Source organism: Microcebus murinus, chromosome 28, assembly GCF_040939455.1.
Source record: "Microcebus murinus isolate Inina chromosome 28, M.murinus_Inina_mat1.0, whole genome shotgun sequence".
Taxonomy (NCBI): domain Eukaryota; kingdom Metazoa; phylum Chordata; class Mammalia; order Primates; family Cheirogaleidae; genus Microcebus; species Microcebus murinus.
Genome location: NC_134131.1, coordinates 17,531,742 through 17,555,224, shown reverse-complemented (window position 1 = coordinate 17,555,224; position 23,483 = coordinate 17,531,742). Strand labels below are relative to the sequence as shown.

Below are 23,483 nucleotides of genomic sequence, written 5' to 3'. Positions count from 1 at the left end.
TTGTGGGGGAGGGCGGCCCCTGGCTGGGGTCAAAGGGCGAGCGCCCCGCGCGAGCGCGCGTGCGCAGTCAGCGTCAGCGGCGGCGACGCGCCGGGGGTGGGCAGCGGGTAGGTGAAGGAGGCCGGGCGAGGAGACGAGGGGGGCTGGGAGGGCTCCACCTTGGCGAGTCCAGCCGTGGAGGCGCATCTTGTGTGAGTGAGTGTGAGTGTGTGTGTGTGTGTGTATAGAGAGACAGCCCCCCGCCCCGCCCCGCCCATCACCCCCGTCCCTGGGAGCCCGCGGGACCCGGCCGGCGAACTCAACAGGCCCGGCCCGGCGCGGGGCCTGGGGCGGGAGGCGGCGGCGGCGGCGGCGGCGGCGGCGGCGGGGGGAAAGCGCAGAGAGGCTCGGCTTCTTGAGTGGGGCAGGGGCGGCCTCCGCCGCCGTCTAGGGCCACACCACCCTGAACGCCCCCGATCTCGTCTGGTCTCGGAAGCTAAGCAGGGTGGGGCCCGGTTAGGACTTGGATGGGAGACCGCCTGGGAATACCGGGTGCCTCAGGCTGCTTCTTTTTTTTTTTTTTTTTTTTGCCTCTTGTTCTGTCCCCTTTCTGGGAGCGCGGCGGCGGCCCGGTGTGGGGGTGACCCCAACCCTCAGCGCCCGCCGCGGTGCCTGGCGCCCCAGCCCGCACCGTGGGGCCTCCTCTTGTCCCAAGCCGAGACACCGCCGCCACGCGGCAGCATGCGTGGCATCTGGACTGTCAGGTCTCAGACCAAAGGTCTGCTCTGTGGGAACCGACACGCTGGAGGAAACCTTGAGAGTCTGAGAGGGGAGGGAGTTCCAGAAGAAGGCCAGGATGTCATTTTGAGGGAGTATGTGACCAGAACTCGTCCCGTTGCTTTTGGGGGTTCTATGGGCTCCACGCAGGAATCTTTGGTGGTGGCACCTGATGTTGGGGGATCCGGAGTCACACCCAGACCTGCTCCACAGGCCTCCTTTTACTTTTCTCTTCGGATTCATTATTTTTAAAAAGTGTCTCTTACCTCTATTATTGCATTTTCTTTCCTCTCTCTTTTCAAGCAGATGATGGGAGTACAAGTATTCAGGTGACATGTATTGCCCGTGCCCCCCTCCCCCCTGTGTTCTCATTCATATACCTCTCATGTTGTTCCAGCGTATTGTGGGGGTACCAGTGTTAAGGTCGGGTACGTTGCCCTCTCCAAGCCTCCCCCCTGGGGTCAGAGCTTCAAGTGCGCCCATCCCCCAGTCGGTGCGCACCCACCCCATTCCTAATGGATGTGGATGCCCATCCCCTCCCCCCACCCGCCCGACACCCACCCGATGAAGGTGATTCCTCTCCGTCCACTTAGGTGTCCATCCGTTCGTTCCAATTTGCTGGTGAGCGCGCTCACGTGGTGCTCGTGTGTCCATTCTTGGGATACTTGGCTTACTGGAACAGGTTCCAGCTCTGGCCAGGAGAACACGAGAGGTGCCCTCTCACCGCTGCTCCTCACAGCCGAATGGCACTCCGTGGTGTCCACGCGCCACATTTTATTCATGCACTCCTGGATGGATGGGCACTCGGGTCGCTTCCACGTCTTTGCGATTGTGAATTGTGCCCTAACTGTAACCCTAACCCTTACCCAGCCCGTCTCCTCTGCCCCTGCCTGACGCACTCCTCCCCGGCCAGGCCCGTCACTGTCCTGGGCCCCCGCCTGACCGGCTCCTCCCCGCCCGGCCTGTCACCGTCCTCTGCCCCTGCCTGACATGCTCCTTCCCGCCCGGCCTCTCACCGTCCTCGGCCCCTGCCTGACCGGCTCCTCCGTCGCCTGGGCCTTCCAAGGGCTTGGTGTGGACGCTGCTTCCAGGAAGCCCTCCAGAAACCCGGCAGCAGGGTGGCCGCAGCAGTCTCCAGCAGCCGTCCCTAAGTCGAGTGCGGGGGACGTGCCCCCGCTGTGCCGCGGGGGCCCAGCCTGGTGTCTTCCCTGAGGCCCTGCGGCTGCAGGCTGCTGCCGCTCCCCGCAAGGGGAGAGCCAAGGGGAGAGCCGCGGAGGTGGGGACCGCCTCCTGATGGGGACGTACGTACACGCAGCTCTCCAAGGCGGATCCCGGGGCTCTCTGTCCTGCCCGAAGGCCCAGCGGGCCTGCGGGTCCTTAGAGTGGCAAAAACATCCGAAAGCTGAGACTGAGGGTCCGGTGGGTGTCTGCACTTTTGTGCTGGGCACCCCAGGGAGGCCCGGGGGCTGGCTGGACAACGTGGTCTGCTGGGCGGGGGGCTTGGAGGAGCAACTGATGCCCTTTGCACCTTGGGTAGCAAGAGTCTGAGGTGTCTCTGAGCCCTGTGCCATGTCCGGGGGGGGGAGGTGCGGGGGGGGGAGGAGGAGGAGGAGGAGGTGGGAAGGGCCGGGGCCTGCAGTCCTGTTCCCGGGGTGGCACGGCAAGTGGCTTCTTCCACAGGCTGCTTGGCCTGGGCTCCCTGCACCTGGGCCTTTGGGGGACTGGCCCTGTGCTTGCCAACACTTCCTGCAGGGACCCAGAGCTGGGAGGTGGCATCTCTCAGCCCTGGGTCGGGCAGAGCCCCAGCGGGCCATGCCCACAACCTCTCTCAGCACCGGTCCCCCAGAAGGCTCCTTGGGGACCAGGATTCTCTTGCGGTGACTCTCTAAGGTCTGGCCCCTGGATGGAGGGGCACCAGGAGTAGAGGAGCAGGAAGGGGAAGGGGGTGGCCATGCGAGGGGACACTTTGAGGCCAAGTCCCAGCTTCAGCCTGATCCTCCTGGGAACCCCGCTCTGAGACAAGGAGCCGGGCTTCGCATTCCCACAGCAGCCAGTCGTGGGCTGAGGACACCTGGGGCGTTGGGAACTCCCTGGCTTCTCCTTGGTTTAACATCTAGAGCTGCTTGCGAATCGGGCCGCCACACACACCCGAGCGCAGGTGTCTTCCGCACAGACTGCGGTCCTCGCTCTTCTGAACCTCGCTAGCTCGCCACCCACCCACCCATGGGTGAACCTGGTCAGGGTACTTTCTCTCGGGGGCAGACTCTTTTCCGGGCGGGCTACCGGTGTCTCTGTTTGCTCGTTTCTTTCTTCCATTTCGGGAAAGGCTTCCTTGCTGGGTGTGGAAATCTCCTATGCCTTCCCTCGCCTATTCTGTCAGCTTTAAAATTCTCTTTCAGTTGCCACCCTCACAGATGGATTAGGAAACTCTTTCCGGTGCACTCATTAGTGAAATGACCTCAAGGAAGCTGGAATCCAATATCTAATGGCCGATTTTTAGCGAGTCCACACGCCAGGGTGGTTGGGGTCCAATGCAGCCCCGGCCAGGCCCAGGCCCCTTGGACTGGGCCACAGGAGGACACAGAGGAGGGTCCCGGCCCCCACGAAGCGGTGCCGGCAGTTCTCCACGGGCTTGGGCGTTTTCCAGAGGTAGGAGATGGAGGGGACTGATTTCTTCAGCGCCCCACAAACCACGCCACCCCACCCCACCCATGGGACACATCCCCAGAGAGAGACGCCCCATACACTGGCTGTGCCCCAGCCCTGGCCCGGGGGAATAGGCGGCAGCCCACCCACAGGGCGAGGGGGGGCGCAGCTGAAAGGGGTTGTGGGGGAGGGCGGCCCCTGGCTGGGGTCAAAGGGCGAGCGCCCCGCGCGAGCGCGCGTGCGCAGTCAGCGTCAGCGGCGGCGACGCGCCGGGGGTGGGCAGCGGGTAGGTGAAGGAGGCCGGGCGAGGAGACGAGGGGGGCTGGGAGGGCTCCACCTTGGCGAGTCCAGCCGTGGAGGCGCATCTTGTGTGAGTGAGTGTGAGTGTGTGTGTGTGTGTGTATAGAGAGACAGCCCCCCGCCCCGCCCCGCCCATCACCCCCGTCCCTGGGAGCCCGCGGGACCCGGCCGGCGAACTCAACAGGCCCGGCCCGGCGCGGGGCCTGGGGCGGGAGGCGGCGGCGGCGGCGGCGGCGGCGGCGGCGGCGGCGGCGGCGGCGGGGGGAAAGCGCAGAGAGGCTCGGCTTCTTGAGTGGGGCAGGGGCGGCCTCCGCCGCCGTCTAGGGCCACACCACCCTGAACGCCCCCGATCTCGTCTGGTCTCGGAAGCTAAGCAGGGTGGGGCCCGGTTAGGACTTGGATGGGAGACCGCCTGGGAATACCGGGTGCCTCAGGCTGCTTCTTTTTTTTTTTTTTTTTTTTGCCTCTTGTTCTGTCCCCTTTCTGGGAGCGCGGCGGCGGCCCGGTGTGGGGGTGACCCCAACCCTCAGCGCCCGCCGCGGTGCCTGGCGCCCCAGCCCGCACCGTGGGGCCTCCTCTTGTCCCAAGCCGAGACACCGCCGCCACGCGGCAGCATGCGTGGCATCTGGACTGTCAGGTCTCAGACCAAAGGTCTGCTCTGTGGGAACCGACACGCTGGAGGAAACCTTGAGAGTCTGAGAGGGGAGGGAGTTCCAGAAGAAGGCCAGGATGTCATTTTGAGGGAGTATGTGACCAGAACTCGTCCCGTTGCTTTTGGGGGTTCTATGGGCTCCACGCAGGAATCTTTGGTGGTGGCACCTGATGTTGGGGGATCCGGAGTCACACCCAGACCTGCTCCACAGGCCTCCTTTTACTTTTCTCTTCGGATTCATTATTTTTAAAAAGTGTCTCTTACCTCTATTATTGCATTTTCTTTCCTCTCTCTTTTCAAGCAGATGATGGGAGTACAAGTATTCAGGTGACATGTATTGCCCGTGCCCCCCTCCCCCCTGTGTTCTCATTCATATACCTCTCATGTTGTTCCAGCGTATTGTGGGGGTACCAGTGTTAAGGTCGGGTACGTTGCCCTCTCCAAGCCTCCCCCCTGGGGTCAGAGCTTCAAGTGCGCCCATCCCCCAGTCGGTGCGCACCCACCCCATGCCTAATGGATGTGGATGCCCCTCCCCTCCCCCCACCCGCCCGACACCCACCCGATGAAGGTGATTCCTCTCCGTCCACTTAGGTGTCCATCCGTTCGTTCCAATTTGCTGGTGAGCGCGCTCACGTGGTGCTCGTGTGTCCATTCTTGGGATACTTGGCTTACTGGAACGGGTTCCAGCTCTGGCCAGGAGAACACGAGAGGCGCCCTCTCACCGCTGCTCCTCACAGCCGAATGGCACTCCGTGGTGTCCACGCGCCACATTTTATTCATGCACTCCTGGATGGATGGGCACTCGGGTCGCTTCCACGTCTTTGCGATTGTGAATTGTGCCCTAACTGTAACCCTAACCCTTACCCAGCCCGTCTCCTCTGCCCCTGCCTGACGCACTCCTCCCCGGCCAGGCCCGTCACTGTCCTGGGCCCCCGCCTGACCGGCTCCTCCCCGCCCGGCCTGTCACCGTCCTCTGCCCCTGCCTGACATGCTCCTTCCCGCCCGGCCTCTCACCGTCCTCGGCCCCTGCCTGACCGGCTCCTCCGTCGCCTGGGCCTTCCAAGGGCTTGGTGTGGACGCTGCTTCCAGGAAGCCCTCCAGAAACCCGGCAGCAGGGTGGCCGCAGCAGTCTCCAGCAGCCGTCCCTAAGTCGAGTGCGGGGGACGTGCCCCCGCTGTGCCGCGGGGGCCCAGCCTGGTGTCTTCCCTGAGGCCCTGCGGCTGCAGGCTGCTGCCGCTCCCCGCAAGGGGAGAGCCAAGGGGAGAGCCAAGGGGAGAGCCGCGGAGGTGGGGACCGCCTCCTGATGGGGACGTACGTACACGCAGCTCTCCAAGGCGGATCCCGGGGCTCTCTGTCCTGCCCGAAGGCCCAGCGGGCCTGCGGGTCCTTAGAGTGGCAAAAACATCCGAAAGCTGAGACTGAGGGTCCGGTGGGTGTCTGCACTTTTGTGCTGGGCACCCCAGGGAGGCCCGGGGGCTGGCTGGACAACGTGGTCTGCTGGGCGGGGGGCTTGGAGGAGCAACTGATGCCCTTTGCACCTTGGGTAGCAAGAGTCTGAGGTGTCTCTGAGCCCTGTGCCATGTCCGGGGGGGGGGAGGTGCGGGGGGGGGAGGAGGAGGAGGAGGAGGTGGGAAGGGCCGGGGCCTGCAGTCCTGTTCCCGGGGTGGCACGGCAAGTGGCTTCTTCCACAGGCTGCTTGGCCTGGGCTCCCTGCACCTGGGCCTTTGGGGGACTGGCCCTGTGCTTGCCAACACTTCCTGCAGGGACCCAGAGCTGGGAGGTGGCATCTCTCAGCCCTGGGTCGGGCAGAGCCCCAGCGGGCCATGCCCACAACCTCTCTCAGCACCGGTCCCCCAGAAGGCTCCTTTGGGACCAGGATTCTCTTGCGGTGACTCTCTAAGGTCTGGCCCCTGGATGGAGGGGCACCAGGAGTAGAGGAGCAGGAAGGGGAAGGGGGTGGCCATGCGAGGGGACACTTTGAGGCCAAGTCCCAGCTTCAGCCTGATCCTCCTGGGAACCCCGCTCTGAGACTGGAGCCGGGCTTCGCATTCCCACAGCAGCCAGTCGTGGGCTGAGGACACCTGGGGCGTTGGGAACTCCCTGGCTTCTCCTTGGTTTAACATCTAGAGCTGCTTGCGAATCGGGCCGCCACACACACCCGAGCGCAGGTGTCTTCCGCACAGACTGCGGTCCTCGCTCTTCTGAACCTCGCTAGCTCGCCACCCACCCACCCATGGGTGAACCTGGTCAGGGTACTTTCTCTCGGGGGCAGACTCTTTTCCGGGCGGGCTACCGGTGTCTCTGTTTGCTCGTTTCTTTCTTCCATTTCGGGAAAGGCTTCCTTGCTGGGTGTGGAAATCTCCTATGCCTTCCCTCGCCTATTCTGTCAGCTTTAAAATTCTCTTTCAGTTGCCACCCTCACAGATGGATTAGGAAACTCTTTCCGGTGCACTCATTAGTGAAATGACCTCAAGGAAGCTGGAATCCAATATCTAATGGCCGATTTTTAGCGAGTCCACACGCCAGGGTGGTTGGGGTCCAATGCAGCCCCGGCCAGGCCCAGGCCCCTTGGACTGGGCCACAGGAGGACACAGAGGAGGGTCCCGGCCCCCACGAAGCGGTGCCGGCAGTTCTCCACGGGCTTGGGCGTTTTCCAGAGGTAGGAGATGGAGGGGACTGATTTCTTCAGCGCCCCACAAACCACGCCACCCCACCCCACCCATGGGACACATCCCCAGAGAGAGACGCCCCATACACTGGCTGTGCCCCAGCCCTGGCCCGGGGGAATAGGCGGCAGCCCACCCACAGGGCGAGGGGGGGCGCAGCTGAAAGGGGTTGTGGGGGAGGGCGGCCCCTGGCTGGGGTCAAAGGGCGAGCGCCCCGCGCGAGCGCGCGTGCGCAGTCAGCGTCAGCGGCGGCGACGCGCCGGGGGTGGGCAGCGGGTAGGTGAAGGAGGCCGGGCGAGGAGACGAGGGGGGCTGGGAGGGCTCCACCTTGGCGAGTCCAGCCGTGGAGGCGCATCTTGTGTGAGTGAGTGTGAGTGTGTGTGTGTGTGTGTATAGAGAGACAGCCCCCCGCCCCGCCCCGCCCATCACCCCCGTCCCTGGGAGCCCGCGGGACCCGGCCGGCGAACTCAACAGGCCCGGCCCGGCGCGGGGCCTGGGGCGGGAGGCGGCGGCGGCGGCGGCGGCGGCGGCGGCGGCGGCGGCGGCGGGGGGAAAGCGCAGAGAGGCTCGGCTTCTTGAGTGGGGCAGGGGCGGCCTCCGCCGCCGTCTAGGGCCACACCACCCTGAACGCCCCCGATCTCGTCTGGTCTCGGAAGCTAAGCAGGGTGGGGCCCGGTTAGGACTTGGATGGGAGACCGCCTGGGAATACCGGGTGCCTCAGGCTGCTTCTTTTTTTTTTTTTTTTTTTTGCCTCTTGTTCTGTCCCCTTTCTGGGAGCGCGGCGGCGGCCCGGTGTGGGGGTGACCCCAACCCTCAGCGCCCGCCGCGGTGCCTGGCGCCCCAGCCCGCACCGTGGGGCCTCCTCTTGTCCCAAGCCGAGACACCGCCGCCACGCGGCAGCATGCGTGGCATCTGGACTGTCAGGTCTCAGACCAAAGGTCTGCTCTGTGGGAACCGACACGCTGGAGGAAACCTTGAGAGTCTGAGAGGGGAGGGAGTTCCAGAAGAAGGCCAGGATGTCATTTTGAGGGAGTATGTGACCAGAACTCGTCCCGTTGCTTTTGGGGGTTCTATGGGCTCCACGCAGGAATCTTTGGTGGTGGCACCTGATGTTGGGGGATCCGGAGTCACACCCAGACCTGCTCCACAGGCCTCCTTTTACTTTTCTCTTCGGATTCATTATTTTTAAAAAGTGTCTCTTACCTCTATTATTGCATTTTCTTTCCTCTCTCTTTTCAAGCAGATGATGGGAGTACAAGTATTCAGGTGACATGTATTGCCCGTGCCCCCCTCCCCCCTGTGTTCTCATTCATATACCTCTCATGTTGTTCCAGCGTATTGTGGGGGTACCAGTGTTAAGGTCGGGTACGTTGCCCTCTCCAAGCCTCCCCCCTGGGGTCAGAGCTTCAAGTGCGCCCATCCCCCAGTCGGTGCGCACCCACCCCATGCCTAATGGATGTGGATGCCCCTCCCCTCCCCCCACCCGCCCGACACCCACCCGATGAAGGTGATTCCTCTCCGTCCACTTAGGTGTCCATCCGTTCGTTCCAATTTGCTGGTGAGCGCGCTCACGTGGTGCTCGTGTGTCCATTCTTGGGATACTTGGCTTACTGGAACGGGTTCCAGCTCTGGCCAGGAGAACACGAGAGGTGCCCTCTCACCGCTGCTCCTCACAGCCGAATGGCACTCCGTGGTGTCCACGCGCCACATTTTATTCATGCACTCCTGGATGGATGGGCACTCGGGTCGCTTCCACGTCTTTGCGATTGTGAATTGTGCCCTAACTGTAACCCTAACCCTTACCCAGCCCGTCTCCTCTGCCCCTGCCTGACGCACTCCTCCCCGGCCAGGCCCGTCACTGTCCTGGGCCCCCGCCTGACCGGCTCCTCCCCGCCCGGCCTGTCACCGTCCTCTGCCCCTGCCTGACATGCTCCTTCCCGCCCGGCCTCTCACCGTCCTCGGCCCCTGCCTGACCGGCTCCTCCGTCGCCTGGGCCTTCCAAGGGCTTGGTGTGGACGCTGCTTCCAGGAAGCCCTCCAGAAACCCGGCAGCAGGGTGGCCGCAGCAGTCTCCAGCAGCCGTCCCTAAGTCGAGTGCGGGGGACGTGCCCCCGCTGTGCCGCGGGGGCCCAGCCTGGTGTCTTCCCTGAGGCCCTGCGGCTGCAGGCTGCTGCCGCTCCCCGCAAGGGGAGAGCCAAGGGGAGAGCCGCGGAGGTGGGGACCGCCTCCTGATGGGGACGTACGTACACGCAGCTCTCCAAGGCGGATCCCGGGGCTCTCTGTCCTGCCCGAAGGCCCAGCGGGCCTGCGGGTCCTTAGAGTGGCAAAAACATCCGAAAGCTGAGACTGAGGGTCCGGTGGGTGTCTGCACTTTTGTGCTGGGCACCCCAGGGAGGCCCGGGGGCTGGCTGGACAACGTGGTCTGCTGGGCGGGGGGCTTGGAGGAGCAACTGATGCCCTTTGCACCTTGGGTAGCAAGAGTCTGAGGTGTCTCTGAGCCCTGTGCCATGTCCGGGGGGGGGGGAGGTGCGGGGGGGGGGAGGAGGAGGAGGAGGAGGTGGGAAGGGCCGGGGCCTGCAGTCCTGTTCCCGGGGTGGCACGGCAAGTGGCTTCTTCCACAGGCTGCTTGGCCTGGGCTCCCTGCACCTGGGCCTTTGGGGGACTGGCCCTGTGCTTGCCAACACTTCCTGCAGGGACCCAGAGCTGGGAGGTGGCATCTCTCAGCCCTGGGTCGGGCAGAGCCCCAGCGGGCCATGCCCACAACCTCTCTCAGCACCGGTCCCCCAGAAGGCTCCTTGGGGACCAGGATTCTCTTGCGGTGACTCTCTAAGGTCTGGCCCCTGGATGGAGGGGCACCAGGAGTAGAGGAGCAGGAAGGGGAAGGGGGTGGCCATGCGAGGGGACACTTTGAGGCCAAGTCCCAGCTTCAGCCTGATCCTCCTGGGAACCCCGCTCTGAGACAAGGAGCCGGGCTTCGCATTCCCACAGCAGCCAGTCGTGGGCTGAGGACACCTGGGGCGTTGGGAACTCCCTGGCTTCTCCTTGGTTTAACATCTAGAGCTGCTTGCGAATCGGGCCGCCACACACACCCGAGCGCAGGTGTCTTCCGCACAGACTGCGGTCCTCGCTCTTCTGAACCTCGCTAGCTCGCCACCCACCCACCCATGGGTGAACCTGGTCAGGGTACTTTCTCTCGGGGGCAGACTCTTTTCCGGGCGGGCTACCGGTGTCTCTGTTTGCTCGTTTCTTTCTTCCATTTCGGGAAAGGCTTCCTTGCTGGGTGTGGAAATCTCCTATGCCTTCCCTCGCCTATTCTGTCAGCTTTAAAATTCTCTTTCAGTTGCCACCCTCACAGATGGATTAGGAAACTCTTTCCGGTGCACTCATTAGTGAAATGACCTCAAGGAAGCTGGAATCCAATATCTAATGGCCGATTTTTAGCGAGTCCACACGCCAGGGTGGTTGGGGTCCAATGCAGCCCCGGCCAGGCCCAGGCCCCTTGGACTGGGCCACAGGAGGACACAGAGGAGGGTCCCGGCCCCCACGAAGCGGTGCCGGCAGTTCTCCACGGGCTTGGGCGTTTTCCAGAGGTAGGAGATGGAGGGGACTGATTTCTTCAGCGCCCCACAAACCACGCCACCCCACCCCACCCATGGGACACATCCCCAGAGAGAGACGCCCCATACACTGGCTGTGCCCCAGCCCTGGCCCGGGGGAATAGGCGGCAGCCCACCCACAGGGCGAGGGGGGGCGCAGCTGAAAGGGGTTGTGGGGGAGGGCGGCCCCTGGCTGGGGTCAAAGGGCGAGCGCCCCGCGCGAGCGCGCGTGCGCAGTCAGCGTCAGCGGCGGCGACGCGCCGGGGGTGGGCAGCGGGTAGGTGAAGGAGGCCGGGCGAGGAGACGAGGGGGGCTGGGAGGGCTCCACCTTGGCGAGTCCAGCCGTGGAGGCGCATCTTGTGTGAGTGAGTGTGAGTGTGTGTGTGTGTGTGTATAGAGAGACAGCCCCCCGCCCCGCCCCGCCCATCACCCCCGTCCCTGGGAGCCCGCGGGACCCGGCCGGCGAACTCAACAGGCCCGGCCCGGCGCGGGGCCTGGGGCGGGAGGCGGCGGCGGCGGCGGCGGCGGCGGCGGCGGGGGGAAAGCGCAGAGAGGCTCGGCTTCTTGAGTGGGGCAGGGGCGGCCTCCGCCGCCGTCTAGGGCCACACCACCCTGAACGCCCCCGATCTCGTCTGGTCTCGGAAGCTAAGCAGGGTGGGGCCCGGTTAGGACTTGGATGGGAGACCGCCTGGGAATACCGGGTGCCTCAGGCTGCTTCTTTTTTTTTTTTTTTTTTTTGCCTCTTGTTCTGTCCCCTTTCTGGGAGCGCGGCGGCGGCCCGGTGTGGGGGTGACCCCAACCCTCAGCGCCCGCCGCGGTGCCTGGCGCCCCAGCCCGCACCGTGGGGCCTCCTCTTGTCCCAAGCCGAGACACCGCCGCCACGCGGCAGCATGCGTGGCATCTGGACTGTCAGGTCTCAGACCAAAGGTCTGCTCTGTGGGAACCGACACGCTGGAGGAAACCTTGAGAGTCTGAGAGGGGAGGGAGTTCCAGAAGAAGGCCAGGATGTCATTTTGAGGGAGTATGTGACCAGAACTCGTCCCGTTGCTTTTGGGGGTTCTATGGGCTCCACGCAGGAATCTTTGGTGGTGGCACCTGATGTTGGGGGATCCGGAGTCACACCCAGACCTGCTCCACAGGCCTCCTTTTACTTTTCTCTTCGGATTCATTATTTTTAAAAAGTGTCTCTTACCTCTATTATTGCATTTTCTTTCCTCTCTCTTTTCAAGCAGATGATGGGAGTACAAGTATTCAGGTGACATGTATTGCCCGTGCCCCCCTCCCCCCTGTGTTCTCATTCATATACCTCTCATGTTGTTCCAGCGTATTGTGGGGGTACCAGTGTTAAGGTCGGGTACGTTGCCCTCTCCAAGCCTCCCCCCTGGGGTCAGAGCTTCAAGTGCGCCCATCCCCCAGTCGGTGCGCACCCACCCCATTCCTAATGGATGTGGATGCCCATCCCCTCCCCCCACCCGCCCGACACCCACCCGATGAAGGTGATTCCTCTCCGTCCACTTAGGTGTCCATCCGTTCGTTCCAATTTGCTGGTGAGCGCGCTCACGTGGTGCTCGTGTGTCCATTCTTGGGATACTTGGCTTACTGGAACAGGTTCCAGCTCTGGCCAGGAGAACACGAGAGGTGCCCTCTCACCGCTGCTCCTCACAGCCGAATGGCACTCCGTGGTGTCCACGCGCCACATTTTATTCATGCACTCCTGGATGGATGGGCACTCGGGTCGCTTCCACGTCTTTGCGATTGTGAATTGTGCCCTAACTGTAACCCTAACCCTTACCCAGCCCGTCTCCTCTGCCCCTGCCTGACGCACTCCTCCCCGGCCAGGCCCGTCACTGTCCTGGGCCCCCGCCTGACCGGCTCCTCCCCGCCCGGCCTGTCACCGTCCTCTGCCCCTGCCTGACATGCTCCTTCCCGCCCGGCCTCTCACCGTCCTCGGCCCCTGCCTGACCGGCTCCTCCGTCGCCTGGGCCTTCCAAGGGCTTGGTGTGGACGCTGCTTCCAGGAAGCCCTCCAGAAACCCGGCAGCAGGGTGGCCGCAGCAGTCTCCAGCAGCCGTCCCTAAGTCGAGTGCGGGGGACGTGCCCCCGCTGTGCCGCGGGGGCCCAGCCTGGTGTCTTCCCTGAGGCCCTGCGGCTGCAGGCTGCTGCCGCTCCCCGCAAGGGGAGAGCCAAGGGGAGAGCCGCGGAGGTGGGGACCGCCTCCTGATGGGGACGTACGTACACGCAGCTCTCCAAGGCGGATCCCGGGGCTCTCTGTCCTGCCCGAAGGCCCAGCGGGCCTGCGGGTCCTTAGAGTGGCAAAAACATCCGAAAGCTGAGACTGAGGGTCCGGTGGGTGTCTGCACTTTTGTGCTGGGCACCCCAGGGAGGCCCGGGGGCTGGCTGGACAACGTGGTCTGCTGGGCGGGGGGCTTGGAGGAGCAACTGATGCCCTTTGCACCTTGGGTAGCAAGAGTCTGAGGTGTCTCTGAGCCCTGTGCCATGTCCGGGGGGGGGAGGTGCGGGGGGGGGAGGAGGAGGAGGAGGAGGTGGGAAGGGCCGGGGCCTGCAGTCCTGTTCCCGGGGTGGCACGGCAAGTGGCTTCTTCCACAGGCTGCTTGGCCTGGGCTCCCTGCACCTGGGCCTTTGGGGGACTGGCCCTGTGCTTGCCAACACTTCCTGCAGGGACCCAGAGCTGGGAGGTGGCATCTCTCAGCCCTGGGTCGGGCAGAGCCCCAGCGGGCCATGCCCACAACCTCTCTCAGCACCGGTCCCCCAGAAGGCTCCTTGGGGACCAGGATTCTCTTGCGGTGACTCTCTAAGGTCTGGCCCCTGGATGGAGGGGCACCAGGAGTAGAGGAGCAGGAAGGGGAAGGGGGTGGCCATGCGAGGGGACACTTTGAGGCCAAGTCCCAGCTTCAGCCTGATCCTCCTGGGAACCCCGCTCTGAGACAAGGAGCCGGGCTTCGCATTCCCACAGCAGCCAGTCGTGGGCTGAGGACACCTGGGGCGTTGGGAACTCCCTGGCTTCTCCTTGGTTTAACATCTAGAGCTGCTTGCGAATCGGGCCGCCACACACACCCGAGCGCAGGTGTCTTCCGCACAGACTGCGGTCCTCGCTCTTCTGAACCTCGCTAGCTCGCCACCCACCCACCCATGGGTGAACCTGGTCAGGGTACTTTCTCTCGGGGGCAGACTCTTTTCCGGGCGGGCTACCGGTGTCTCTGTTTGCTCGTTTCTTTCTTCCATTTCGGGAAAGGCTTCCTTGCTGGGTGTGGAAATCTCCTATGCCTTCCCTCGCCTATTCTGTCAGCTTTAAAATTCTCTTTCAGTTGCCACCCTCACAGATGGATTAGGAAACTCTTTCCGGTGCACTCATTAGTGAAATGACCTCAAGGAAGCTGGAATCCAATATCTAATGGCCGATTTTTAGCGAGTCCACACGCCAGGGTGGTTGGGGTCCAATGCAGCCCCGGCCAGGCCCAGGCCCCTTGGACTGGGCCACAGGAGGACACAGAGGAGGGTCCCGGCCCCCACGAAGCGGTGCCGGCAGTTCTCCACGGGCTTGGGCGTTTTCCAGAGGTAGGAGATGGAGGGGACTGATTTCTTCAGCGCCCCACAAACCACGCCACCCCACCCCACCCATGGGACACATCCCCAGAGAGAGACGCCCCATACACTGGCTGTGCCCCAGCCCTGGCCCGGGGGAATAGGCGGCAGCCCACCCACAGGGCGAGGGGGGGCGCAGCTGAAAGGGGTTGTGGGGGAGGGCGGCCCCTGGCTGGGGTCAAAGGGCGAGCGCCCCGCGCGAGCGCGCGTGCGCAGTCAGCGTCAGCGGCGGCGACGCGCCGGGGGTGGGCAGCGGGTAGGTGAAGGAGGCCGGGCGAGGAGACGAGGGGGGCTGGGAGGGCTCCACCTTGGCGAGTCCAGCCGTGGAGGCGCATCTTGTGTGAGTGAGTGTGAGTGTGTGTGTGTGTGTGTATAGAGAGACAGCCCCCCGCCCCGCCCCGCCCATCACCCCCGTCCCTGGGAGCCCGCGGGACCCGGCCGGCGAACTCAACAGGCCCGGCCCGGCGCGGGGCCTGGGGCGGGAGGCGGCGGCGGGGGGAAAGCGCAGAGAGGCTCGGCTTCTTGAGTGGGGCAGGGGCGGCCTCCGCCGCCGTCTAGGGCCACACCACCCTGAACGCCCCCGATCTCGTCTGGTCTCGGAAGCTAAGCAGGGTGGGGCCCGGTTAGGACTTGGATGGGAGACCGCCTGGGAATACCGGGTGCCTCAGGCTGCTTCTTTTTTTTTTTTTTTTTTTTGCCTCTTGTTCTGTCCCCTTTCTGGGAGCGCGGCGGCGGCCCGGTGTGGGGGTGACCCCAACCCTCAGCGCCCGCCGCGGTGCCTGGCGCCCCAGCCCGCACCGTGGGGCCTCCTCTTGTCCCAAGCCGAGACACCGCCGCCACGCGGCAGCATGCGTGGCATCTGGACTGTCAGGTCTCAGACCAAAGGTCTGCTCTGTGGGAACCGACACGCTGGAGGAAACCTTGAGAGTCTGAGAGGGGAGGGAGTTCCAGAAGAAGGCCAGGATGTCATTTTGAGGGAGTATGTGACCAGAACTCGTCCCGTTGCTTTTGGGGGTTCTATGGGCTCCACGCAGGAATCTTTGGTGGTGGCACCTGATGTTGGGGGATCCGGAGTCACACCCAGACCTGCTCCACAGGCCTCCTTTTACTTTTCTCTTCGGATTCATTATTTTTAAAAAGTGTCTCTTACCTCTATTATTGCATTTTCTTTCCTCTCTCTTTTCAAGCAGATGATGGGAGTACAAGTATTCAGGTGACATGTATTGCCCGTGCCCCCCTCCCCCCTGTGTTCTCATTCATATACCTCTCATGTTGTTCCAGCGTATTGTGGGGGTACCAGTGTTAAGGTCGGGTACGTTGCCCTCTCCAAGCCTCCCCCCTGGGGTCAGAGCTTCAAGTGCGCCCATCCCCCAGTCGGTGCGCACCCACCCCATGCCTAATGGATGTGGATGCCCCTCCCCTCCCCCCACCCGCCCGACACCCACCCGATGAAGGTGATTCCTCTCCGTCCACTTAGGTGTCCATCCGTTCGTTCCAATTTGCTGGTGAGCGCGCTCACGTGGTGCTCGTGTGTCCATTCTTGGGATACTTGGCTTACTGGAACGGGTTCCAGCTCTGGCCAGGAGAACACGAGAGGCGCCCTCTCACCGCTGCTCCTCACAGCCGAATGGCACTCCGTGGTGTCCACGCGCCACATTTTATTCATGCACTCCTGGATGGATGGGCACTCGGGTCGCTTCCACGTCTTTGCGATTGTGAATTGTGCCCTAACTGTAACCCTAACCCTTACCCAGCCCGTCTCCTCTGCCCCTGCCTGACGCACTCCTCCCCGGCCAGGCCCGTCACTGTCCTGGGCCCCCGCCTGACCGGCTCCTCCCCGCCCGGCCTGTCACCGTCCTCTGCCCCTGCCTGACATGCTCCTTCCCGCCCGGCCTCTCACCGTCCTCGGCCCCTGCCTGACCGGCTCCTCCGTCGCCTGGGCCTTCCAAGGGCTTGGTGTGGACGCTGCTTCCAGGAAGCCCTCCAGAAACCCGGCAGCAGGGTGGCCGCAGCAGTCTCCAGCAGCCGTCCCTAAGTCGAGTGCGGGGGACGTGCCCCCGCTGTGCCGCGGGGGCCCAGCCTGGTGTCTTCCCTGAGGCCCTGCGGCTGCAGGCTGCTGCCGCTCCCCGCAAGGGGAGAGCCAAGGGGAGAGCCAAGGGGAGAGCCGCGGAGGTGGGGACCGCCTCCTGATGGGGACGTACGTACACGCAGCTCTCCAAGGCGGATCCCGGGGCTCTCTGTCCTGCCCGAAGGCCCAGCGGGCCTGCGGGTCCTTAGAGTGGCAAAAACATCCGAAAGCTGAGACTGAGGGTCCGGTGGGTGTCTGCACTTTTGTGCTGGGCACCCCAGGGAGGCCCGGGGGCTGGCTGGACAACGTGGTCTGCTGGGCGGGGGGCTTGGAGGAGCAACTGATGCCCTTTGCACCTTGGGTAGCAAGAGTCTGAGGTGTCTCTGAGCCCTGTGCCATGTCCGGGGGGGGGGAGGTGCGGGGGGGGGAGGAGGAGGAGGAGGAGGTGGGAAGGGCCGGGGCCTGCAGTCCTGTTCCCGGGGTGGCACGGCAAGTGGCTTCTTCCACAGGCTGCTTGGCCTGGGCTCCCTGCACCTGGGCCTTTGGGGGACTGGCCCTGTGCTTGCCAACACTTCCTGCAGGGACCCAGAGCTGGGAGGTGGCATCTCTCAGCCCTGGGTCGGGCAGAGCCCCAGCGGGCCATGCCCACAACCTCTCTCAGCACCGGTCCCCCAGAAGGCTCCTTTGGGACCAGGATTCTCTTGCGGTGACTCTCTAAGGTCTGGCCCCTGGATGGAGGGGCACCAGGAGTAGAGGAGCAGGAAGGGGAAGGGGGTGGCCATGCGAGGGGACACTTTGAGGCCAAGTCCCAGCTTCAGCCTGATCCTCCTGGGAACCCCGCTCTGAGACTGGAGCCGGGCTTCGCATTCCCACAGCAGCCAGTCGTGGGCTGAGGACACCTGGGGCGTTGGGAACTCCCTGGCTTCTCCTTGGTTTAACATCTAGAGCTGCTTGCGAATCGGGCCGCCACACACACCCGAGCGCAGGTGTCTTCCGCACAGACTGCGGTCCTCGCTCTTCTGAACCTCGCTAGCTCGCCACCCACCCACCCATGGGTGAACCTGGTCAGGGTACTTTCTCTCGGGGGCAGACTCTTTTCCGGGCGGGCTACCGGTGTCTCTGTTTGCTCGTTTCTTTCTTCCATTTCGGGAAAGGCTTCCTTGCTGGGTGTGGAAATCTCCTATGCCTTCCCTCGCCTATTCTGTCAGCTTTAAAATTCTCTTTCAGTTGCCACCCTCACAGATGGATTAGGAAACTCTTTCCGGTGCACTCATTAGTGAAATGACCTCAAGGAAGCTGGAATCCAATATCTAATGGCCGATTTTTAGCGAGTCCACACGCCAGGGTGGTTGGGGTCCAATGCAGCCCCGGCCAGGCCCAGGCCCCTTGGACTGGGCCACAGGAGGACACAGAGGAGGGTCCCGGCCCCCACGAAGCGGTGCCGGCAGTTCTCCACGGGCTTGGGCGTTTTCCAGAGGTAGGAGATGGAGGGGACTGATTTCTTCAGCGCCCCACAAACCACGCCACCCCACCCCACCCATGGGACACATCCCCAGAGAGAGACGCCCCATACACTGGCTGTGCCCCAGCCCTGGCCCGGGGGAATAGGCGGCAGCCCACCCACAGGGCGAGGGGGGGCGCAGCTGAAAGGGGTTGTGGGGGAGGGCGGCCCCTGGCTGGGGTCAAAGGGCGAGCGCCCCGCGCGAGCGCGCGTGCGCAGTCAGCGTCAGCGGCGGCGACGCGCCGGGGGTGGGCAGCGGGTAGGTGAAGGAGGCCGGGCGAGGAGACGAGGGGGGCTGGGAGGGCTCCACCTTGGCGAGTCCAGCCGTGGAGGCGCATCTTGTGTGAGTGAGTGTGAGTGTGTGTGTGTGTGTGTATAGAGAGACAGCCCCCCGCCCCGCCCCGCCCATCACCCCCGTCCCTGGGAGCCCGCGGGACCCGGCCGGCGAACTCAACAGGCCCGGCCCGGCGCGGGGCCTGGGGCGGGAGGCGGCGGCGGCGGCGGCGGCGGCGGCGGCGGCGGCGGCGGCGGCGGGGGGAAAGCGCAGAGAGGCTCGGCTTCTTGAGTGGGGCAGGGGCGGCCTCCGCCGCCGTCTAGGGCCACACCACCCTGAACGCCCCCGATCTCGTCTGGTCTCGGAAGCTAAGCAGGGTGGGGCCCGGTTAGGACTTGGATGGGAGACCGCCTGGGAATACCGGGTGCCTCAGGCTGCTTCTTTTTTTTTTTTTTTTTTTTGCCTCTTGTTCTGTCCCCTTTCTGGGAGCGCGGCGGCGGCCCGGTGTGGGGGTGACCCCAACCCTCAGCGCCCGCCGCGGTGCCTGGCGCCCCAGCCCGCACCGTGGGGCCTCCTCTTGTCCCAAGCCGAGACACCGCCGCCACGCGGCAGCATGCGTGGCATCTGGACTGTCAGGTCTCAGACCAAAGGTCTGCTCTGTGGGAACCGACACGCTGGAGGAAACCTTGAGAGTCTGAGAGGGGAGGGAGTTCCAGAAGAAGGCCAGGATGTCATTTTGAGGGAGTATGTGACCAGAACTCGTCCCGTTGCTTTTGGGGGTTCTATGGGCTCCACGCAGGAATCTTTGGTGGTGGCACCTGATGTTGGGGGATCCGGAGTCACACCCAGACCTGCTCCACAGGCCTCCTTTTACTTTTCTCTTCGGATTCATTATTTTTAAAAAGTGTCTCTTACCTCTATTATTGCATTTTCTTTCCTCTCTCTTTTCAAGCAGATGATGGGAGTACAAGTATTCAGGTGACATGTATTGCCCGTGCCCCCCTCCCCCCTGTGTTCTCATTCATATACCTCTCATGTTGTTCCAGCGTATTGTGGGGGTACCAGTGTTAAGGTCGGGTACGTTGCCCTCTCCAAGCCTCCCCCCTGGGGTCAGAGCTTCAAGTGCGCCCATCCCCCAGTCGGTGCGCACCCACCCCATTCCTAATGGATGTGGATGCCCATCCCCTCCCCCCACCCGCCCGACACCCACCCGATGAAGGTGATTCCTCTCCGTCCACTTAGGTGTCCATCCGTTCGTTCCAATTTGCTGGTGAGCGCGCTCACGTGGTGCTCGTGTGTCCATTCTTGGGATACTTGGCTTACTGGAACAGGTTCCAGCTCTGGCCAGGAGAACACGAGAGGTGCCCTCTCACCGCTGCTCCTCACAGCCGAATGGCACTCCGTGGTGTCCACGCGCCACATTTTATTCATGCACTCCTGGATGGATGGGCACTCGGGTCGCTTCCACGTCTTTGCGATTGTGAATTGTGCCCTAACTGTAACCCTAACCCTTACCCAGCCCGTCTCCTCTGCCCCTGCCTGACGCACTCCTCCCCGGCCAGGCCCGTCACTGTCCTGGGCCCCCGCCTGACCGGCTCCTCCCCGCCCGGCCTGTCACCGTCCTCTGCCCCTGCCTGACATGCTCCTTCCCGCCCGGCCTCTCACCGTCCTCGGCCCCTGCCTGACCGGCTCCTCCGTCGCCTGGGCCTTCCAAGGGCTTGGTGTGGACGCTGCTTCCAGGAAGCCCTCCAGAAACCCGGCAGCAGGGTGGCCGCAGCAGTCTCCAGCAGCCGTCCCTAAGTCGAGTGCGGGGGACGTGCCCCCGCTGTGCCGCGGGGGCCCAGCCTGGTGTCTTCCCTGAGGCCCTGCGGCTGCAGGCTGCTGCCGCTCCCCGCAAGGGGAGAGCCAAGGGGAGAGCCGCGGAGGTGGGGACCGCCTCCTGATGGGGACGTACGTACACGCAGCTCTCCAAGGCGGATCCCGGGGCTCTCTGTCCTGCCCGAAGGCCCAGCGGGCCTGCGGGTCCTTAGAGTGGCAAAAACATCCGAAAGCTGAGACTGAGGGTCCGGTGGGTGTCTGCACTTTTGTGCTGGGCACCCCAGGGAGGCCCGGGGGCTGGCTGGACAACGTGGTCTGCTGGGCGGGGGGCTTGGAGGAGCAACTGATGCCCTTTGCACCTTGGGTAGCAAGAGTCTGAGGTGTCTCTGAGCCCTGTGCCATGTCCGGGGGGGGGGAGGTGCGGGGGGGGGAGGAGGAGGAGGAGGAGGTGGGAAGGGCCGGGGCCTGCAGTCCTGTTCCCGGGGTGGCACGGCAAGTGGCTTCTTCCACAGGCTGCTTGGCCTGGGCTCCCTGCACCTGGGCCTTTGGGGGACTGGCCCTGTGCTTGCCAACACTTCCTGCAGGGACCCAGAGCTGGGAGGTGGCATCTCTCAGCCCTGGGTCGGGCAGAGCCCCAGCGGGCCATGCCCACAACCTCTCTCAGCACCGGTCCCCCAGAAGGCTCCTTGGGGACCAGGATTCTCTTGCGGTGACTCTCTAAGGTCTGGCCCCTGGATGGAGGGGCACCAGGAGTAGAGGAGCAGGAAGGGGAAGGGGGTGGCCATGCGAGGGGACACTTTGAGGCCAAGTCCCAGCTTCAGCCTGATCCTCCTGGGAACCCCGCTCTGAGACAAGGAGCCGGGCTTCGCATTCCCACAGCAGCCAGTCGTGGGCTGAGGACACCTGGGGCGTTGGGAACTCCCTGGCTTCTCCTTGGTTTAACATCTAGAGCTGCTTGCGAATCGGGCCGCCACACACACCCGAGCGCAGGTGTCTTCCGCACAGACTGCGGTCCTCGCTCTTCTGAACCTCGCTAGCTCGCCACCCACCCACCCATGGGTGAACCTGGTCAGGGTACTTTCTCTCGGGGGCAGACTCTTTTCCGGGCGGGCTACCGGTGTCTCTGTTTGCTCGTTTCTTTCTTCCATTTCGGGAAAGGCTTCCTTGCTGGGTGTGGAAATCTCCTATGCCTTCCCTCGCCTATTCTGTCAGCTTTAAAATTCTCTTTCAGTTGCCACCCTCACAGATGGATTAGGAAACTCTTTCCGGTGCACTCATTAGTGAAATGACCTCAAGGAAGCTGGAATCCAATATCTAATGGCCGATTTTTAGCGAGTCCACACGCCAGGGTGGTTGGGGTCCAATGCAGCCCCGGCCAGGCCCAGGCCCCTTGGACTGGGCCACAGGAGGACACAGAGGAGGGTCCCGGCCCCCACGAAGCGGTGCCGGCAGTTCTCCACGGGCTTGGGCGTTTTCCAGAGGTAGGAGATGGAGGGGACTGATTTCTTCAGCGCCCCACAAACCACGCCACCCCACCCCACCCATGGGACACATCCCCAGAGAGAGACGCCCCATACACTGGCTGTGCCCCAGCCCTGGCCCGGGGGAATAGGCGGCAGCCCACCCACAGGGCGAGGGGGGGCGCAGCTGAAAGGGGTTGTGGGGGAGGGCGGCCCCTGGCTGGGGTCAAAGGGCGAGCGCCCCGCGCGAGCGCGCGTGCGCAGTCAGCGTCAGCGGCGGCGACGCGCCAGGGGTGGGCAGCGGGTAGGTGAAGGAGGCCGGGCGAGGAGACGAGGGGGGCTGGGAGGGCTCCACCTTGGCGAGTCCAGCCGTGGAGGCGCATCTTGTGTGAGTGAGTGTGAGTGTGTGTGTGTGTGTGTATAGAGAGACAGCCCCCCGCCCCGCCCCGCCCATCACCCCCGTCCCTGGGAGCCCGCGGGACCCGGCCGGCGAACTCAACAGGCCCGGCCCGGCGCGGGGCCTGGGGCGGGAGGCGGCGGCGGCGGCGGCGGCGGCGGCGGCGGCGGCGGCGGCGGCGGGGGGAAAGCGCAGAGAGGCTCGGCTTCTTGAGTGGGGCAGGGGCGGCCTCCGCCGCCGTCTAGGGCCACACCACCCTGAACGCCCCCGATCTCGTCTGGTCTCGGAAGCTAAGCAGGGTGGGGCCCGGTTAGGACTTGGATGGGAGACCGCCTGGGAATACCGGGTGCCTCAGGCTGCTTCTTTTTTTTTTTTTTTTTTTTGCCTCTTGTTCTGTCCCCTTTCTGGGAGCGCGGCGGCGGCCCGGTGTGGGGGTGACCCCAACCCTCAGCGCCCGCCGCGGTGCCTGGCGCCCCAGCCCGCACCGTGGGGCCTCCTCTTGTCCCAAGCCGAGACACCGCCGCCACGCGGCAGCATGCGTGGCATCTGGACTGTCAGGTCTCAGACCAAAGGTCTGCTCTGTGGGAACCGACACGCTGGAGGAAACCTTGAGAGTCTGAGAGGGGAGGGAGTTCCAGAAGAAGGCCAGGATGTCATTTTGAGGGAGTATGTGACCAGAACTCGTCCCGTTGCTTTTGGGGGTTCTATGGGCTCCACGCAGGAATCTTTGGTGGTGGCACCTGATGTTGGGGGATCCGGAGTCACACCCAGACCTGCTCCACAGGCCTCCTTTTACTTTTCTCTTCGGATTCATTATTTTTAAAAAGTGTCTCTTACCTCTATTATTGCATTTTCTTTCCTCTCTCTTTTCAAGCAGATGATGGGAGTACAAGTATTCAGGTGACATGTATTGCCCGTGCCCCCCTCCCCCCTGTGTTCTCATTCATATACCTCTCATGTTGTTCCAGCGTATTGTGGGGGTACCAGTGTTAAGGTCGGGTACGTTGCCCTCTCCAAGCCTCCCCCCTGGGGTCAGAGCTTCAAGTGCGCCCATCCCCCAGTCGGTGCGCACCCACCCCATGCCTAATGGATGTGGATGCCCCTCCCCTCCCCCCACCCGCCCGACACCCACCCGATGAAGGTGATTCCTCTCCGTCCACTTAGGTGTCCATCCGTTCGTTCCAATTTGCTGGTGAGCGCGCTCACGTGGTGCTCGTGTGTCCATTCTTGGGATACTTGGCTTACTGGAACGGGTTCCAGCTCTGGCCAGGAGAACACGAGAGGTGCCCTCTCACCGCTGCTCCTCACAGCCGAATGGCACTCCGTGGTGTCCACGCGCCACATTTTATTCATGCACTCCTGGATGGATGGGCACTCGGGTCGCTTCCACGTCTTTGCGATTGTGAATTGTGCCCTAACTGTAACCCTAACCCTTACCCAGCCCGTCTCCTCTGCCCCTGCCTGACGCACTCCTCCCCGGCCAGGCCCGTCACTGTCCTGGGCCCCCGCCTGACCGGCTCCTCCCCGCCCGGCCTGTCACCGTCCTCTGCCCCTGCCTGACATGCTCCTTCCCGCCCGGCCTCTCACCGTCCTCGGCCCCTGCCTGACCGGCTCCTCCGTCGCCTGGGCCTTCCAAGGGCTTGGTGTGGACGCTGCTTCCAGGAAGCCCTCCAGAAACCCGGCAGCAGGGTGGCCGCAGCAGTCTCCAGCAGCCGTCCCTAAGTCGAGTGCGGGGGACGTGCCCCCGC

At 64.0% G+C, this 23,483-nt stretch overlaps 7 pseudogenes; all 7 read left to right on the top strand.

Moving 5' to 3' along the window:
- The first annotated feature begins 424 nt into the window (after window positions 1-424).
- On the top strand, window positions 425-543 carry LOC142865490 (uncharacterized; annotated as a pseudogene).
- Window positions 544-4,020: 3,477 nt separating this feature from the next.
- On the top strand, window positions 4,021-4,139 carry LOC142865489 (uncharacterized; annotated as a pseudogene).
- A 3,486-nt stretch (window positions 4,140-7,625) lies between these two features.
- LOC142865488 (uncharacterized) lies at window positions 7,626-7,744 on the top strand (annotated as a pseudogene).
- Window positions 7,745-11,209: 3,465 nt separating this feature from the next.
- LOC142865486 (uncharacterized) lies at window positions 11,210-11,328 on the top strand (annotated as a pseudogene).
- Window positions 11,329-14,769: 3,441 nt separating this feature from the next.
- On the top strand, window positions 14,770-14,888 carry LOC142865485 (uncharacterized; annotated as a pseudogene).
- A 3,489-nt stretch (window positions 14,889-18,377) lies between these two features.
- On the top strand, window positions 18,378-18,496 carry LOC142865484 (uncharacterized; annotated as a pseudogene).
- A 3,478-nt stretch (window positions 18,497-21,974) lies between these two features.
- Window positions 21,975-22,093, top strand: LOC142865483 (uncharacterized; annotated as a pseudogene).
- The last annotated feature ends 1,390 nt before the right edge of the window (window positions 22,094-23,483 follow it).